The 6922-nt window shown below is 46.7% G+C and overlaps 1 protein-coding gene across 2 annotated transcripts in view; it reads left to right on the top strand.

Annotated features, from left to right (window-relative positions):
- Window positions 1-362: 362 nt before the first annotated feature.
- atxn1a (ataxin 1a) overlaps window positions 363-6922 on the top strand; it is a 209329-nt gene continuing 202769 nt past the window's right edge. For both annotated transcript variants that reach the window (XM_052472459.1, XM_052472457.1), the window contains exon 1: window positions 363-515. The gene's annotated coding sequence lies outside the window, so the exon portion shown is untranslated. The remainder of the gene's footprint in view (window positions 516-6922) is intronic.

The raw sequence follows: 6922 nt of genomic DNA, 5'->3' as shown, positions 1-6922 counted from the left end.
TATTTAGGGATATGACATCTTATTTTGATGGTTATGTTGGCTACATTGAAAATGATATAGTTCTTTCTTCTCTGAGTTCTTGTCGAAGCACATACATATCACGTGGAAATAATCAATTCCATTGACATGTTGAAGGGTTACTTCACTATTCACTGTTCACTATTTGTGGAGTGAATTTGCCTGTCAGTTGTTCGTTTCCCTTTTTCTCAATTCTGTACTGATCACAGTACAAACCCTAAGTTACTACTAAAACTGCCAACTGCTCCATATTTGTATTACACACACACACACGCACACACACTACGCTATCTCCCACTCTCTGCCTCTCTCGCCTCTCCCTCTCTATCTCACTCTCGAGAGATCTCTGAAGGTGGGGGCATAGAGCAGTACAGCTATTAGCTCCGAGCTGCAGACATCATTCCGAGTAGAGGGCAGACGATTCCATCGTCAGCGCAGGAACAGGGAGCCCTGGCAACAATAAGAGACATACTCTTACCAGACCATTACACCTTACAGTAAGTACTAGCTCAATTCATTTTATACTGCCACTGCCCGATACTGTCGCTGTCTGGTTCTACCTTGTTGTCACTACACTGCTGAGCTGTTGCGGTAGAAAAAATGGCTGGAACTGGAACTAGGAAAGGTAGCTACGCGCAAATAGAGTGCTGGTTTATTTCCAAAAGCTTTGGAAATGTTTACTTCGCACTCTGACCTATTTTTTTGTGTGCCCGGAGGATAGAAGGTTGTTTGTGGTTTACAATCATGCACTTGTCATTTCGAAATAAAAATGCAAACTATCTGTTTAGTGCGACATAAGTGAGCGTTGGTTTCGCGGAATTGAAATAGAGCAAGGAGTGTTTTTTACAGGCGGGTTGGTGTGTAGGGCAAGCTCACTAACTGCGCCACTCCACCCAGAAAGATTGTATATTGCATAAAGAATAGTAAGACGCATTTATAGTAGGCTAACCGTCCACTATGAAATGGTTGTGGTACGTGCGTACGTGGCCGTATGTCCACTCCAGCATTTGACAAGGGTTTGATAGCGCCAGAAATTTCAGTTTAATTCCATCGCGGAAGTGCTTTTTATTCTTCAAAGACAGTGCAAACCAACGTACCTTAGCCTACTTAATTTAACCGGTACAATTAGAAAAATATATACATCTATATGACATGCCCTTCATTCCGAGGGAGAGTGTAAATGTTACTACGCGGGCTACTGTCGACTTTTCATTGACGCTGGCTGGTTGGTAAAGGACGTTGGGTCCGATGTGTGCGGCTAGTGGTTGCTCGACTGCGCGTGGCGTGATGTCACTCCTAGCTTTGGTGATTATATAACGGGACTGTAGGGATCCCGGGCTGTGATTGCAAGCTATTTATATTCTGTTTACAGTCAGGAATTACACTATGCATAGTAAGATTTGTAAAGGCTACATACATAACTGTCCTCCGTATTATTTAGAGGGGATAGATAGCCTACAACAGCTACATTCCTCAATCACTACACAGTTATAACATGGTGACATTGTGTCCAGTATCTGGAAATGGAAGGTGGCCAGACATAACGTGTTACAATGCTTCGACATGTTATATCGGCTCATTGAAACACGTTACAGTCACTTTGCCATCCCATTGAAGGGCACCCTTTCTTTAATATTCACCATGACACAGCACACCATGTATTGATGCTGTTTCTTTATGGAATCAAAGGGGAGAGTTAGTGGAGAGGTTTTGTATATTACCCACAGTTCAACCTGTATGCTGCAGGCCATGGGACATTGCTTCTTTATTCACCCTTTCTTTTTGTAGTGTAGTTTGAGTTGGGTTCGGTTTGTGTTGCTTGTCTGGCTGCCCAGTGAGTGTGGAACACTTCAAGGCACCACGTGATTATCCTGTATGGTCGTTCTACCAGTTCAGTTCACCTGATGGTGGTGAATCTGTCTATAGCACGTGTCCATAGAGATATGATATTATTCTATTTCTATAGCACTTGTCACTCTTCTATGTGAATGATGCAGGTCCATTCATTTGTCAAAATCTTTTGAGATGTTTATGAATGCATTATATTATATATACATGTATATCTGAATGGTATTGACTACAGGGCCTGGAGTATTTCCTAACCATGTGACCTGACTAGGAAAACCCCTGGCCTCTCGGTATTTACTACAAGTAGATATCCTGTAGTCATTTGGTCCGGAAAAACTCCTGTCCTCCCAAGCAAAATAACAGAGAGCAGTAGCTCCATCATTTGAAATGAATTGCCTTTCTAAAAAGCTTGCAAAATATTTGTTCCAACTGGGAGCTAATGAACGTGACCCTATCCGTTGTGCAGGGAGCTAATCATGTGACAGTGAATTAGGGTGCTGCCATTTCTCCCTGCGCTTCCCCTTGATCCTGTTTGCCACACACACACACACACACACACACACACACACACACACACACACACACACACACACACACACACACACACACACACACACACACACACACACACACACACACACACACACACACACACACACACACACACACACACACACACACATGCACACGCATGCACACACACTTTACTTACTTTTAAATGCTAATGAGAGACAGTTAGCAGCCAATGTGTCCTAATCACGAGCCATTTTCTCCATCTCAGCTAATTTGTCAGAGTCTCCTGTACGCTCACATTCACACCAGCACAAACACACCTGCTGCTCCTGTCCTGGCTGGCTGAATCTCTGCAGTGCTCTCAGGGCTTCATTTCCTTTTGCAATCTATCTCATGTTCCTTTACATGCTCACACACACACCCTCTCCAGCACACACACACACACACACACACACACACACACACACACACACACACACACACACACACACACACACACCCACACACACACACACACGCACGCACGCACGCACGCACGCACGCACGCACGCACGCACGCACACACACACACACACACACACACACACACACACACACACACACACACACACACACACACACACACACACCCTCTCCTGCATACACACACACACACACACACACACACACACACACACACACACACACACACACACACACACACACACACACACACACACACAATACTATGCATGCGTTAAAAAATAGGAAAAACAAGACAAACTGTGGGCCGGGTTTTGACCGGCCTCCTTACGGAGGAGTTTCCAGGTATTGGCTAGGTAGGCTATCATGGTTGACTGAGAGAGCGATATAAGGTGGGCCAGACCTCTATACCAGCAGGAAGGAACGGGCTGTGTGTGTGTGCAAAGCAAGGGGATGAACCCAGTCAATGACCAAGGACTAGCATTCTCTTCAAAATGTGTGTGTGTATACACAGAAGACGGGCAGTACCCACACACTACCTGGTTTCAACCATTTGCAGCTAGAACAGGGATAGACAGGCCCATCCAGACCCTAGTACTAGCACACTCCCTCAGAGGTGTGTGTGTGCCACGTTGCTCAGCTACTGGATAGCAAATCAATCAAACATTGTGTTTTGCCCCCCCCCCTCTCCCTCTCCTTCTTCTCTTTTATACTGTAGTTTCTTTCACAATGTACATTCCTTGGTCCTGTGTAGCCTCTTTCTCCGTGGAATCAGATAAAAGGCCTTGGTTGGCTCCGGGTCAGAAGGAGTGCACAATAAAGGGAATTGGGTGCATTTTTGATGAAGCCCTTGATTCTAACAGTATAGTCCTGGGGATGAAGCCCTTGATTCTAACAGTATAGTCCTGGGGATGAAGCCCTTGATTCTAACAGTATAGTCCTGGGGATGAAGCCCTTGATTCTAACAGTATAGTCCTGGGGATGAAGCCCTTGATTCTAACAGTATAGTCCTGGGGATGAAGCCCTTGTTTCTAACAGTATAGTCCTGGGGATGAAGCCCTTGTTTCTAACAGTATAGTCCTGGGGATGAAGCCCTTGATTCTAACAGTATAGTCCTTGGGATGAAGCCCTTGATTCTAACAGTATAGTCCTGGGGATGAAGCCCTTGATTCTAACAGTATAGTCCTGGGGATGAAGCCCTTGATTCTAACAGTATAGTCCTGGGGATGAAGCCCTTGATTCTAACAGTATAGTCCTGGGGATGAAGCCCTTGATTCTAACAGTATAGTCCTGGGGATGAAGCCCTTGATTCTAACAGTATAGTCCTGGGGATGAGGCCCTTGATTCTAACAGTATAGTCCTGGGGATGAAGCCCTTGATTCTAACAGTATAGTCCTGGGGATGAAGCCCTTGTTTCTAACAGTATAGTCCTGGGGATGAAGCCCTTGATTCTAACAGTATAGTCCTGGGGATGAAGCCCTTGATTCTAACAGTTTAGTCCTGGGGATGAAGCCCTTGATTCTAACAGTATATTCCTGGGGATGAAGCCCTTGTTTCTAACAGTATAGTCCTGGGGATGAAGCCCTTGATTCTAACAGTATAGTCCTGGGGATGAAGCCCTTGATTCTAACAGTATAGTCCTGGGGATGAAGCCCTTGTTTCTAACAGTATAGTCCTGGGGATGAAGCCCTTGATTCTAACAGTATAGTCCTGGGGATGAAGCCCTTGATTCTAACAGTTTAGTCCTGGGGATGAAGCCCTTGATTCTAACAGTATATTCCTGGGGATGAAGCCCTTGTTTCTAACAGTATAGTCCTGGGGATGAAGCCCTTGATTCTAACAGTATAGTCCTGGGGATGGAGGCCAGCCCAGGGGGTAGCCATGTCCTTTTTGATACGAAGCCATGAAACCATACCGAGCCTGTACTGTACTTTACTAAGAGGGGGAGAGGAGGGAGGAGGAGAGAGAGGGGAGGAAAGAGGGAGAGTTGGGGAGGAGAGAGAGATTGAAGAAAGAGAGTGAGAGAAGGGGAGAAAAGAGGGAGAGAAGGGGAGGAGAGAGGGAATGAATAAAGAGAGCGAGAGAGAGAGAGAAAGGAAGGAGATAGGAAGAGAGAAAGAGTAAAAGAGAGAGAGCGATGCAGTTTTCAGACCTTTTTTGCTTATCCTTTCATCTAGCTATATTCACCGGGCTGTACTTCAGTGGGCACTGCGTTACAGACAGACCAACATGCTTTTTTAATGCAGCAGTTGAGAGCTTTTTTCCATTTTGAAAGCAGATAAAACATTCCTCTCTCTGCTCTCAGCATACAGGCACACACGGACATTAGATTCCTCCCAGGAGGAAAGGTCAGTATCTCCAGTAGGCTTGACAAGGCAAAGACACACACGCACGCACGCACGCACGCACGCACGCACGCACGCACGCACGCACGCACGCACGCACGCACGCACGCACGCACGCACGCACGCACGCACACACACACACACACACACACACACACACACACACACACACACACACACACACACACACACACACACACACACACACACACACACACACACACACACACACACACACACACACACACTAATTTGAGGTTGCAGTGATGCCTTTATGGGATGATTGAATTAAAAGCTCTTGTTTTCAGCCAGTAGGACTGAAGGGACGTTATGTCCAAGGTAACCAGTCTTATTTTTCTTAAAACTGCATTGTTGGTTAAGGGCTTGTAAGGTCTAAACCGGTTTATTCGGCGCATGGGATTTGAATTGTAGTGCCACATGAAAATACCTTGCATTCAAACTACAGTAGAATACGGCTATTGATTGTGAACCTGTCCTTCTCCATGTCTTTGTATGGTAACATACCGCAGATCCAGACAGGTAATTCCACTCTTTCATTGATTTAGGTACTTTAGTCTGGTAAGGCTACATTACAACCCTGTGTCTTTAAAGCTATCCACCTTTTAATGCATGTTATACAAAACATCATTTTTGATTATCTGTGATAATTCTGTGTGAGATACATTCTGCATTAGGACCCCTTTCATTCATTGGCTTCACTGATCTGCCTGCCCACACACAAACCTGTCATCAATGGGGTATAGAGAATCAATGGGGTGTAGAGAATCAATGGGCAGAATCCTGAATGGCTCAGCGTTACTGTGAATGGGTTGGCAGGGGAGTGACACTGACTGGGAAGCTGCCTGTGTCACACTGCTGGATCAATGAGCCCCAGCATGCTTCAATGACCATGTGCAAACTTTGGGGAAACTGTGTTGTAGAGTTCACTGTGAGGAAAGATCCATAATGGCAGTATAGTTTCCTAGAGGGAATGCCCAGGGGAGGGACATACAGGGTATCCTCATCTGGCTTATCACTATAATGGTGAAGCTGTAGTAGGAGCAAAGTCCACTGGAAGGGTTGCCATTCGACTCAGCTCACATCTGTTGAGTACTCCACCCATGGGCTGTTAGAAGTGAGTAGGCTACAAATGCGTAGTTAGTTACTCAGTGTTAATAATAGTGACAGAAATACTGTAGCTTACCAGCCGCTGCAACAACCTTGAACATGCCTGGGCTTGGTCCTTTTAGTAACCTCATCTCATAGAATCATTGGCTCCAATATCAAACCATTTGCAGAAGAGAGAGCAAGAGAGGGAGAGAGAGGGGGGGGGGGTGGAGAGGGGTAGGGAGAGAGCAAAAAAGAGAGAGAGACAGCTGCACCCAGATCTTCTGCACAGATTCTGACAGACCTGGGCCCTGACAGACCTGGGCCCTGACAGATCTGGGCCCTGACAGACCTGGGCCTTGACAGACCTGGGCCCTGACAGACCTGGGCCTTGACAGACCTGGGCCCTGACAGACCTGGGCCCTGACAGACCTGGGCCTTGACAGACCTGGGCCCTGACAGACCTGGGCCTTGACAGACCTGGGCCCTGACAGACCTGGGCCCTGACAGACCTGGGCCTTGACAGACCTGGGCCTTGACAGACCTGGGCCCTGACAGACCTGGGCCTTGACAGACCTGGGCCCTGACAGACCTGGGCCCTGACAGACCTGGGCCTTGACAGACCTGGG

Source organism: Oncorhynchus keta, chromosome 20, assembly GCF_023373465.1.
Source record: "Oncorhynchus keta strain PuntledgeMale-10-30-2019 chromosome 20, Oket_V2, whole genome shotgun sequence".
NCBI lineage: Eukaryota > Metazoa > Chordata > Actinopteri > Salmoniformes > Salmonidae > Oncorhynchus > Oncorhynchus keta.
This window is presented reverse-complemented; position numbering and strand designations above follow the sequence as displayed.